This window comes from Drosophila nasuta, unplaced genomic scaffold (assembly GCF_023558535.2).
Source record: "Drosophila nasuta strain 15112-1781.00 unplaced genomic scaffold, ASM2355853v1 ctg19_pilon, whole genome shotgun sequence".
Classification (NCBI taxonomy): domain Eukaryota; kingdom Metazoa; phylum Arthropoda; class Insecta; order Diptera; family Drosophilidae; genus Drosophila; species Drosophila nasuta.
Window position 1 is genome coordinate 31,836 of NW_026869420.1, and position 13,105 is coordinate 44,940.

The following is a 13,105-nucleotide window of genomic DNA, read 5'->3' on the forward strand; positions in this document are numbered from 1 at the left end:
CTGTGTTGCATGAGAGAGTGGCTCCGTCTTCTTTGTTAACCTACCTTCCTCTCCTTCCCTTTCTCTCTTTCACTATTGTTTATTGTAACCTTCCCATTGCACTTCTTTTCTGTCTTCCCTTATGTACGCGAATTTTAAATGTATTATTATTATAAGTGGTGCGTCCTATTAGTTGGCCCTTTCCTTGAACCCCATGCAATCTGAGCAAAGCCCGGAGAAGCCAGCGCGTACGCCACACTAGTAAACCCAACACCAGCACCCGACGAATATTACACTAGTGATTCGTTACAGATATAATTATAATTTAATAATATATTTTGGCGCTCAATCGTGTGGCCTGTTTTGGATAGAATCTAAACATGGCCTTTAAAATATTATATTATATATGCTCTAGAATCAATAACATCCAGTTATTCAAGTCTTTTGTTTGTCTTTATACATATTTGTGTACTAGGTTAGTCTCTTTGTGTCTATTTTATTAGCGAGAAAGTAATACCTCGTAAAATCAAGACAAAAGAACTTAACCAAAGAACAAAAGAACTTAAACTTCCCTTTTAGTGGCTGTTAAGGCATTCACATTTCAATTAGTGTTTGAAACGGATCGTGGCTCAGAGCTGCTTTCTCGTCATACTAATTGAAGGTATGCCTATCTAGCAACTAGTCCTATCCATTCAGGTGGGTTAATTACAAAATCTGGAGGCTAACTTACACTCTGTGAAGTTTTGCATGGTTTCCAAATATCTTATGAATCGTGGTTGTTTATCAGTTTTGTTGAAATTTGCATTTGTATTATTATTTATTTATCTATTTAATTGTTCAGTTATTTTTGTGTGTTATTTATTATTTGGTATTTGTTTATTTATTTATTTATTTCATTTTTCTCTTATTTATTTAAATCTTTATTTATTTATATATTATTTTTCCCCATTATTATTATTTATTTATACAGTTGTTTGTAGAAAATTTTTCCTTCATTAGCAGAAATTCTGAAGATTAGGTCTTACATATCATGCCAGGTCCCATAATTCAAGGTGAAACCATTTGTTGTGTTTGCACTCAGGAGGTCGAACATCCTGCTCAATTGTTAGCTACAAGGTGCAATCATTATTTTCACCACGCCTGCTTTAATACTCGCACTGACAATAGGAATTTGTGTCCAGTGTGCCGAACGGTGTTAACAAGATCTTCTGTGAATCTTGCTGAAGAATTGGAAGCAGCCAGTTCAAGTGCCACTATGAGAACTAGAGGGCAAGCGAAAGCCACGGCGACGGTCACATCGGCAAATGCCAATGTAGGAAATTCTACAGGTATTGGTAGTAGGTCCAGCTCGCAGCCAAGGCAGCCGACTCCAATTCCACAAGCTCCGCAACCGGTTGTAATTCAGAGTCCAATAGCTCAGCCAGCAGCAAGTGCTGTTGGCCAAGAAATACAACAGACAATTGCGGCTGCGATATCAGCAGCATTAGTGCAGCAGACGCAGTTACTATCGCAGGTGATGGAAAATGGTTTTCAGAGATTAGTTCAGCAACAGCTAGCTGTCAATTCTGAACCAATTCAATCTATTCCAAGACCTTCTCCACCAAGTCCACAGCATCAAAGCTTTGAAGAGTTGTTTGATTACCAAATCGGCTAGAAACGAATCCGTTGGTAAATCCGAGAGCGCCGCAAGTTGGTGCCAACTCTTCGCCATTAGGTTCTCAATTGAGTAATACTCTACGACCCGACAGGATTAGTCAGATAATTGCTAATTGGAAACTAAGATATTCTGGACACTCGTCTATGTCTATAGAAGATTTTCTATCGAGTAGAGTCATTGACTCGACAAACTCTGACGGAGACTTTGAGTTGCTAGCAAGATATGCGAGTAACTTGTTTGAGGGTAGAGGGAGTGAATTTTTCTGGAGGTACCACAAAAGTGTGACAGAAGTTCGTTGGGCAGACTTATGCAAGGCATTGAAAAATCAGTTTACGGATGGCAGAACTGATTGGGAGATTCGAACAGCTATTTCGCAACGAAAGCAGAAAGCCAACGAATCGTTCGATCAGTTCTACGAAGCCATTATGGCATTAGTAGATTGTTTGAACAGCCCAATGAGTGAGCAGTCCATACTGGAGGTCTTGCGAGCCAATTTGCTCTCGGATATTCAGCACGAATTATTGTATGTGCCAATATTCAGCGTTGAGCAGTTGCGTCACACTGTTCGTACGCGAGAGGTTTTGAAAACCATTTCAATGCCATCAACCGTTCCCAGAGGTTTACCGAGACGGCATGTAAGTGAAGTCACGGTACAAGCCACAATGGATGAAGAGGATGATGTTGAAGAGCCAGAGAATCTGGAGGTGGATGCTCTAACACTTTCTTGTTGGAATTGTGGGAAGAGTGGACATCGATACCAAGATTGCGTAGCAGAACGTAAAGTGTTTTGCTACGGTTGTGGTAAGCGTGACACGTATCGACCCAGTTGCACGAAGTGTGCAATTCCAAAAACTCCGTATGGGCGTGCACCGTTGACAAGTGCACGCAAACTAGTCTCGAAGGGTACCAACACGGAGTAAAAGAAGATATAAATGTATCGAAAATAATACCAGAAGTTCAAGTAAACCCGGCTAGATCCAATATTTCAGATTTAGATAATGTTTGTAGTTCTTGTATTCGTAATAAGCAGAGGAAGGGGAACTATATACGAATTAAAAATGAGGAAAAAAGAGCTTTGTTAGCGTCAATAGTAGACATCGCGGATGATCTTCGTCCTTATGCCCAAGTCAATATACTAGGCAAATTGATAACGGGGTTAATGGACACTGGCGCTAGTATTAACTGCATTGGTGGGAAGTTAGCAGAAGAAATATTAACTAATAATACCGAATATACGCGGTTGTCATCAGCTGTAAAAACTGCTGATGGAAATAGGCAACGAATTTGTGGCAAGTTGGTTATTCCTGTCCAGTTTAAGGGCAAGACACATTCACAACGATTTTATATCGTCCCGACTTTGTCGCAGGACTTGTATTTAGGTATTGAGTTTTGGAGAGATTTCGAGCTATTGCCAATGTTTTTGATGCACCAGGCTCACACTAGCAGCATTGCCTCAATTACATTTAATGATCCGCAGCAACTCGAGTTGACATCTGCGCAAAAACGGAACTTATCACTGTTATCAACCAGTTCCCTTCATTTGCAGAAAAGGGGTTAGGAAAGACCAATTGGCTAACACACGATATTGAGGTAACGGACTGCAAACCCATAAAGCAGCGGCATTATGCAGTGTCACCAGCGGTGGAAAAGTTGATGTACCACGAACTCGATCGAATGTTAGCGTTAGAGTAATTGAAGAGTCCGATAGCCCTTGGTCGGCACCCGTGGTGTTGGTTCAAAACCTGGGAAAGTTCGTCTTTGTTTGGATAGTCGTAAAGTGAATGAGGTGACCATTAAGAACGCTTATCCGATGCCGTTAATAGATGGAATATTAAGTCGATTGCCAAAAGCTGAATTCATATCAAGCATTGACTTGAAAGACGCGTACTGGCAAATTCCCTTGTCACCCAATGCACGACAGAAGACGGCGTTTACTGTCCCCGGTAGACCATTATACCAATATACGGTCATGCCCTTCGGCCTTACGAATGCGCCACAAACAATGACCAAACTTATGGACAAAGTCATTCCACCGGAATTGCGAAATGAAATTTTCGTATATTTGGATGACTTGTTGGTAATTTCCGACACGTTTGAAAAGCATTTAGTGGTCCTTAAACAACTTGCAGATCGTCTAACACTGGCAGGTCTCACCATCAATGTTGAGAAGAGCAAATTTTGCTTGCGAGAGGTGAAGTACTTGGGGCATGTCATAGGTCAAGGTACGATACAGACTGACCCTGACAAGGTAACAGCCATCCAAGAGTTTCCCGTGCCGAAATCGATAAAGCAAGTGCGACGATTTTGGGAACAACAGGCTGGTATCACAAGTTTATTCATAACTATGCTGGTATTGCGGCTCCGATATCTGATACGTTAAAGCAGAAGCGCAAGTTTGTGTGGTCAGATGAAGCGCAGAAGGCATTTGAATTACTTAAAGATCTGATGTGTAAAGCACCATTGCTGCATAGTCCAGATTTCTCCAAACCCTTTGCAATCCATTGTGATGCAAGTCACACAGGTGTTGGAGGGGTGCTGATGCAGAAAGATAGCGAAAGTAATGATGTACCAATTGCGTTTATGTCACGAAAATTGAATAAGTGCCAACGCAACTATTCGGTTACGGAGAAGGAGTGTTTAGCAGCTGTAATGTGCGTCAAGAAATTTCGTGCGTATGTAGAGGGACACGAGTTTTCGATCCACACCGACCATGCGTCATTAAAATGGTTAATGTCGCAAGCTGATTTAAGCTCGAGGTTGGCAAGGTGGGCACCCTTAAGTTGCAAGCCTTCTTTTAAGATCGTGCATAGGAAAGGCAGTCAGAACATTGTACCTGATGCTCTTTCTCGCACTTACACCGAGGACTTATCTTCGCTAGTGTTGATAAGGTAGTAGATACTACCTCAATCCATTTCAAGTCGGCAGAGTATGTAGAGCTAAAAGAGAAAGTTAAGGCCCAGCTATCTCAAATGCCTGACTTAAAGATAGTAGACCAAATCATTTACCGTCGTTCCGAACATGTGTCGGCAGAACAAGTTGCTGATGACTTATGTTGGAAAGTTTGATTCCAAAAGATCTCATCGCTGAGGTGCTAAGAGAATGTCATACTTCCACTCTCCGCACATAATGGAATCACCAAAACCTTAGAACGTGCGAGGCGATTTTACTATTGGCCGAATATGCTAAGTGACATAAAAGCTTTTGTCAGCAATTGTGATATCTGCAAAGTCACAAAGCATTCAAATCAGCCATTGCGACCGCCTTTAAGCCATAATGAAGAAACTTGTAGAATTTTTCAAAAACTATATGTGGACTTTTTAGGGCCTTATCCGCGTAGTCGTTCTGGCCATATTGGCATTTTTGTTGTGGTAGATCATCTGTCTAAGTATCCATTTTGCATCCCGTAAAAATTTACAGCGGAGGCTGTAGTGCGGTTCTTAGAAGAGAACATATTTCATTGTTTCGGTGTCCCAGAGGTTGTTGTATCTGATAATGGAGTTCAATTCAAGTCGGATAAATTCAATGAATTGCTCCAAAAATACGAGATACACCATCGTTATACGGCTGTTTACGCGCCGCAAGCGAATGCTTCAGAGCGTGTCAATCGATCAGTGCTTGCTGCTATTAAGGCGTATATTAAGCCTGATCAGACAGATTGGGATGAGTCGCTGAGCTTTATTGCTTGTGCGCTTCGATCCGCGACACATTCGGCCGTGCGATCAAGTCCGTATAGAGTGACCTTTGGGCAACATATGGTTACCAACGGAAAACTTATGCGCTTCTGAGAAGCTTGGATCAACTGGAAGACAGAACTACTCAGTTTAGTAGAGACGACTCAATTGAACTTATTCCGTGCGGCTGCAAGGAGTGGTATACTACAACAGCAGATACGCAACGAAAAGTTTATAATACACGTAGTCGAGAGGTCAACTACACTGTAGGGCAGGAAGTGTATAGACGGAACTTCCAACAAAGCAATTTTGTGAAAGGTTTCAGTGCTAAATTAGCTCCAACGTTTGTAAAATCGCGAGTCAGACGCAAGTTAGGTTCCGCATATTATGAGTTGGAGGATTTACAAGGCAAGTTCATAGGCAAATTCCATGCGAAGGACATTAAGCAATAAGCGCTTGTCTTCGCATAATGACTATTAAGCTACCTCCGCGGGTATCCCACTTTGTCGTTACAACGACTAAGTGTGATTTTGCCAGGGATGTGTAATAGGCCGCTTGTCGTATCTGAAATTGACTAAGCCTAAAAAGTATGCAACATTTTTTTTCTTCTTTTCTGTACACCTACATATTTCTATCTATTATTTATTATATTATTTATTTATATGTTTATTGTCCTAGTTAATTTGTATTATTTAATTTGTTTAGTTGTATAAAATAATTTGTAGTCTGAGAAAATGGTACTCAATGTCTTGTCATGGTTTGTGCTGAGAAGCGGAGCTTTATTTACAAATGAGACTGAAAGCTCCAAAAATAGCGCCATCTATTGGTGGACCACGATACATGCAAGCATTAATTGCTAGATCAGCTGATCGTGTGAAGTCCAGACCAAAATAGACAAGCGATTACCTTTTTGAGTAGGATTAATTGTCAAATTTCCGAAAAAGGTTTTGTTGTTGGTTTTGGTTGAAGAAATGGTTAGCAGGTTATGTGCAAGAACCTGAAAAAATAGTGGAAAAGTGCATGTGCTTTAATAGAAAAAAAGTACATCAGTGAAGTGGTTGGTGTAGACAGATGCTTAAAACGTACTTGTGAGTATACAAAGATACTTCATTGTATAATTGTTATACTGAGTCGTTAATCTGGTCATCTTCTTTTTTACAAAAGTGCACCTTGCCGTCCACTTTTAGCTGTTTGTCCACTAAAGGAATTTGCCAACTGGCGTAAATAAAACCAAGTGCCGTTTTCCAGATTAGGTAAATATTTGTTATACGTATATTTAGTTTTTTGTTGTTCTAAGTTTAGTTTTGTCTATTTATTTTTAGATTCGGCACCCAGCCATAATTTATATAATAACCCAGTTATAAGTTATATAAAAACCCGTGTGTAAATTAGAAATCATTTAAAATGAAACTTCAACACACACAACCGCTTGACTAACGGCCAACAACAAAAGCTTCGTCGCAGCTGTGCTGGCCTCCTCAGCTGTCGGTACACCAAAACAGATGGTCTACCTAAACGACGGTAGCCAGAGATAGTTGCCGACTCGCACTGCTAAACGGAGAACTGCTTCCAAGCAGGTTGGCTTCGTCTGTTGTCGAAGAACAACTTACCGTTGGCAGTCTCGCCTCATTCGCTGGCTACGGATTTTGCTGCTCCTTATTGTGTCATCGCGGCAGAAGGCGAATAGCTGATTGTCAGCCTTGTTTTTGAGTATTTTTGTTGATTATTGTTAGTTTAAATTGTTTAGTTAAAATGTGCATTTTAAGTGAATGTTTATAATTGTTGTAAGTGTATTATGATGTGGCGAGAAAATTGAAACAACAACTTTTCTTGGCACTCATAATGCAAGTACCACGGTATTGCTGTATAAAGTAACAACTGCAATCAGTTAAGAATGCATATAAGGCACCATATATAGGCAAAATATTTTTTAAAAATTGTATTTAGTTGTAAAATTTCTTGTGCCTGTATTGCCTGCAAAGAATTGCCCTAGCAGCTCATAGCAGCCAGCTTTTACGCTTGCGCAAAAGCTTTATTGTTATTGTTTATCCACAGCTTCACCACAGACAGTCACTAACACAAGGAAAGATCTTTCTGCGTGGGAGTCGCCGAATGTATGTAAGTCTGTTTCACTCTTACTAATTGATTAGATACATATGAGTTAGAGCTTTTGGTGCATCTCACCATAGCGCTGCTACAGCTGCTACTGCAGTCCCAGCGGTCAATGACCTTGTAAGGCTGGCCATATACATATGCCTGCATTGAGTGACAGCCATCAGCTGATCCTCATCCAATTGCTTGCGCAGAAATTTTTTGTTTAAAAAGATAGATAATGTTTGCCTATATGCATTGTGCTTTCCATCATTCTCAATGAAATCAGTTTATTTGCAAAATTTTAAATTATTAGTAAATTTCAAAACCAAAAATAATTATTTATATTATATTTATGTTAGATCATATTTTATATTTATAGGTTAATTATTTTTTGTTTTTCTTTATTTATTTTTTTCTTTTTGCCTTATTTTAATTACGCCTCATACACACTTACTATGTTTGTCCGTTAATTTATTTATTTATTTATTTTTCTTTGTCATTTCGTTTGTAATGTTAAAATTCAAATCACTTTTCTTACATGTTAATAAATTAAGTATGTCCGCTTAATTGTTCACTTTTATTTGGAACCATGCATAACCAAGCAGGAGTAGGTTAGCCGAACCACTGTCTCTTAGGGATCCTGCCAACTTTTAATTTTTGGCATTTGAATGCAGGATCACGGTAGGTGGGCGTCTGCACACAATATCAGCTGTGTTGCATGAGAGAGTGGCTCCGTCTTCTTTGTTAACCTACCTTCCTCTCCTTCCCTTTCTTCTCTTTCACTATTGTTTATTGTAACCTTCCCATTGCACTTCTTTCTGTCTTCCCTTATGTACGCGAATTTTAAATGTATTATTATTATAAGTGGTGCGTCCTATTAGTTGGCCCTTTCCTTGAACCCCATGCAATCTGAGCAAAGCCCGGAGAAGCCAGCGCGTACGCCACACTAGTAAACCCAACACCAGCACCCGACGAATATTACACTAGTGATTCGTTACACCAATGATAATCGACTACTTTTCTATGTACCAGTAGATATGGAGGATCAAGTTTTGCACAAATATCACAATGAGCTTGGGCAATATAGGTAGGGACAAAATGATGGACATCATTTCAATATCGTATTGATTGCGAATCTTAAAGAAAAATGTTCTAGACACAGAAAATTGTCTTAAATGTATCGCTTTTTCGCCAAAATCCGAAAGACAGAGGGATTTTTACATAGTACACCTAAAGGAGATCAGCCTTTTGAATTATTACACATCGATCACTATGGGCGAGTAGCAGCTAATAGAGCAAATAAAACATATTTTTGATTATAGATGGGTTTACAAAGTTTGTGAGATTATATACAACAAAGACCAAAGAAGTAGTTAAAGCACTGAAAGATTACTTTAGAGCATACAGTAGACCAAAATGCATCGTATCCGACAGAGGCAGCTGTTTCACATCTACCGAATTTGAAGATTTTATGAATGAATACAATATTAAACACATGAAAATTGCCACAGGCTCGCCACAGGCAAACGGCCAAGTCGAACGAATAAGGAGCATTGGGCCAATGTTAGCAAAGCTTTCGGAACCAGAAAAGGGAATTCATTGGGATTCGGTAATAGAGACGGTCGAATATGCACTAAACAACACAATACATCGTAGCATAAAACAGGCTCCTAGCAAAATGTTGTTCGGAATAAGTCAAAAGGGTAACATTAAAGACGAGCTTAGAGAAAAACTTGAAGAGATGGATACAGTAACTGACACGAGAGATTTAAAACTCATTAGAAGTGAAGCAAAGGAGGTGCAAAAGAAAGGCACAAAATTACAATGAAACATATTACAACAAAAGTAAGAGAGAAGGTAAAAAATACAAAAAAGGGGACTATGTAATGGTAAAAATTTTGACGCAACAGTATGAGCAGCGAGGAAACTGATTCCAAAACAAAGGGCCATACGTGATTGCTAAAGTTATGCGAAATGATAGATTCCTTATTAAAGATGTAGAAAATTTTCAAGTTTCACGAAATCCTTACAAGGGCGTTTGGAGTATCCAAAACATAAGACCATGGCTTGGAAATAAATATAAAAAGAAAGAAATAAATAATAAGTAAAAATTATATACTATTAAGTAACTGTGCAATTAATAAACAAAATAATAGTAAATGTATTAAATAAGATTTATTTATATTTATATAGACATAAGACTACAAATAATTATTCTTTGTAAAGTCAAGATCAGGAGATCTAGTTCGCAGGATGGCCGAGTTGTAGTAGGACGTGTGCCTACACACACATACACACATATACTATAACTTAACGCTCTCGGCTCGCCGTGGTGGTGGCGGTTATGAGAATACCACCTCAGCTAACCACCGCTTGTCGTAAAAGGCGACTAATGTGGTATCAAGGCCGAGCCCAGTACAGCCTTGATTAGGATACTGGAAACACCACTCTGATTTGAAGAGTTGGGCTGACAGTCACAGTATTCTAGTATCTGAGTAGACAGAGTGATATCTTGTCGAAACGACTACTAGGCTAATGCTGTGACTGCCCCCGTCCCGTTAAAATCGTGGCTGACCCTAAGCACGCTTAATGTTTCGTCCCCATTCAGTTGGGCGTACAGGCTCAGTTGAGACTGCTCCTGATTTACGTGGATCTGGCTCTGAACATACGACCCCATGAAGGCATATGTCAACCCTCGCATGGCCTCCCTGCTACATAGACAACCATGAGATCATTAGACACGACTGTATTACGAACATTGATAACGACTTAGAGTAGGGACCCAATCACAACGATGTTGACAACAAGCAAAGGAAGGAAGGAGAAGAGGAGAGAGAGAGGAGAGATATACAGGAGTCTGCGGATCGATCGGTAGGAGTGGCGAATGCTGACCCGTTCGCAAGGAAGCCAAGGGTTTCACACTCGCCGATAAGAGTGCCTGTAATTGCAGCGGTATCTGCGCCATCTGAACGGGCGTCCGTATTGGCTGCAGTTGCGCAGATGCAGAGGTCAAAGCCAGTCCCACCATCGGACAACCCTATGAAGGAGAGCTCGTCGACACTACGACCGGACCCGGCGAAATCTTCAGAACTTGGGGTGAACGGTACTAGCAATGGGATTACCGATCTCATCAGCGTCCCGACTCAAAAGTTTGGAACCAGATCACCACCTGTCTCGCCTTTACGGCCTGTGGATCTGTCCACGGCATGGCAAAATGATGATCTGCTTAGTATCCTTAATAAAATGCAAAGCAGAATCAGCGTACTCACGGCAGCATTCGAGACTCAGCGACACGTCACTAAGGTATCAAAGGACGCAATAGCTGAACTCGCCGCTCTCAATAATAGAGCACTGAAGCTACAGGAAGGAAACGCAAAGGAGGTTCTCGCCAGGAATGTTAGCACCCAAACAGAGGGCCTTAAGAAAAACGGACGAATGTAGCCAAGGAACCGGAAGAAAAGAAGGCGATCCCCCAAAATAATAATGGGCAACATAGCAAAAAGATGGAACCAAACAAGAAGACATCATATGCTGAAGTGATCAAGAAGCCGAGCCCCAATAGCAAAAGCTTTGAGTGGAAGAAGGTGCAGCCTAAAAAGCTGCGCAAGAAACCAGAGGCGCTTATAGTGACCAAGACGGGAGAGACTACGTATGTAGAAATACTACGGAAATTGAAGGGGACCCGAGTCTGATAGATCTGAAATCTGAAATTAGGAAAACAAGTCCAAAAATTAGACGGACCCAGAAGGGAGAACTAATCCTGGAATTGGAGCGAAAATCAGGTCCACTAGCTAATAAGATCAGAGAGGGCATAGAGAATTCCCCTGAACGAACTAGCACAGTTCGCTCGGGATCACAGAAGACCACCTTACTGTGTACTGGTATGGACGAGGCAACGACTGCCGAAGACCTTGCCCTATGTCTTAAGACTCAGTTTGGTGAGATCTCAAAGCCGGATGTGCGAGGCATGAGAAAAATGCGTGATGGGACCCAAGTAGCCACGTTAATGCTGGATATAGCTGACGCTATCACGGTACTCAAAGAAGGGTACCGTAACCGTGGATGGTCTAGGTGTCGGATCACCCAAGACACAAGACCAATGCGATGCTTTAGATGCTTAGGCTTCGGGCACCGCGCAAGCAACTGCAGGGATACAGATCGCTCAGATTGCTGCCTACGATGTGGAGGCAGGGGACATAAAGCTAAAGGCTGTGTAGAACAGTATAAATGCCTAATCTGCAGCGAGGATAGGAACCATGCGACTGGTGGTTTTGCGTGTCCAAAATACAAGAAGGCCAAAAAACAGGAAGGAGTAAGGAGCCAGCACCATGCAGAGCCAACTTAGAATTGCCCAGCTGAACGTAAACCACTGCGCGGCTGCCCAGAGCCTACTACAACAAACCGCAGTGGAACGCAAGGTAGATGTCCTTTGTTGAGTGAGCCCTACATCTCTAGTGGGGAACGCAGACATTATACTAGACGAGCGAGGAAAGGCGGCGGTAAAATGCTGCACCGGAATACACGTACAGGAAGTTCTGTCCGCTCCCCAACGTGGCTTTGCGTATGCAAAATTGAAGGGGGTTCATTTCTACAGCGTCTACGCCCCTCCGAGCGATAGTTATGACCAATTCGAAGAGATGCTGGAGCATCTGGTACAACATGCGAGAGTAAGAGGGCCAGCGGTTATAGCGGGCGACTTCAACGCCTGGGCAGTAGAATGGGGAGCCGAACATCAAATCAACGAGGTAGGGCAGTCATTAATGCAATGAGTCAGCTCGACCTGATATTGCTGAACGACGGACTCAAACCAACATTTGACAACGACAGAGGCTCATCATACATTGACGTCACCTTCGCCAGTAGGGCTGTAGCAGGAATGCGAAGTGGAGGTACTGGACGACGTAACAATGAGTGACCATGCATTGATTGTTTTAATGTTACACTGACGTGCGTGATAAGCAAACAACGAATAAGTGAGTTAGACGGGCGTGGGACGTCAACAAAATTGACAATGACATGCTAAATTACGTTATTGACGATCTGGAAAACCCAATTGACCTGCAGAGACAATGGTATCAAACCTTACGCAATCACTAAGAAGGATATGCGATGCAACAATGCCGCGTAGAACGCGAAAGAAGACTAAACCACCAGTATATTGGTGGAGTGACTCCCTTAGGGAATTGAGGACGGAGTGCTTCACAGCGAGGAGACGGGCACAGCGGGCACGGGGGCGCGAAAACCACTCGCACATGGTTGACCGCCATAGAATAGCTCGTGCCACGTTGAAAAAAGCCATTGCAAAAGCCAAAGCCGAGGCGTTCAAGGACCTGCTCGCAAGTGTTGACGAGAACCCATGGGGCCCGGCATATAAAATCGTCTACAAGAGGATTAAATCAGCAGGGAAGAAAATATATATGGAGCCCGATGTCATGGCGAACATCGTAGAGGAGCTGTTTCCCAAGCAAACATCCCTATGGCAGCCGGCGCATGTATCTCCTGGAGCACTTTTCCTTGCATCACCCTGAGGAAATTCTACAAGCCGCTAGCAGGATAAAGCCCGGTAAGGCCCCTGGACTTGACGGTATCCCAGGGATAGTTGTAAAAGCCGTTGCAGTAGCCAAACCGGACATATTCAGCAGCACCTTCCAACAATGTCTCATGGAAGGGATATTCCCGAGCACATGGAAAGAGCAGAAACTTG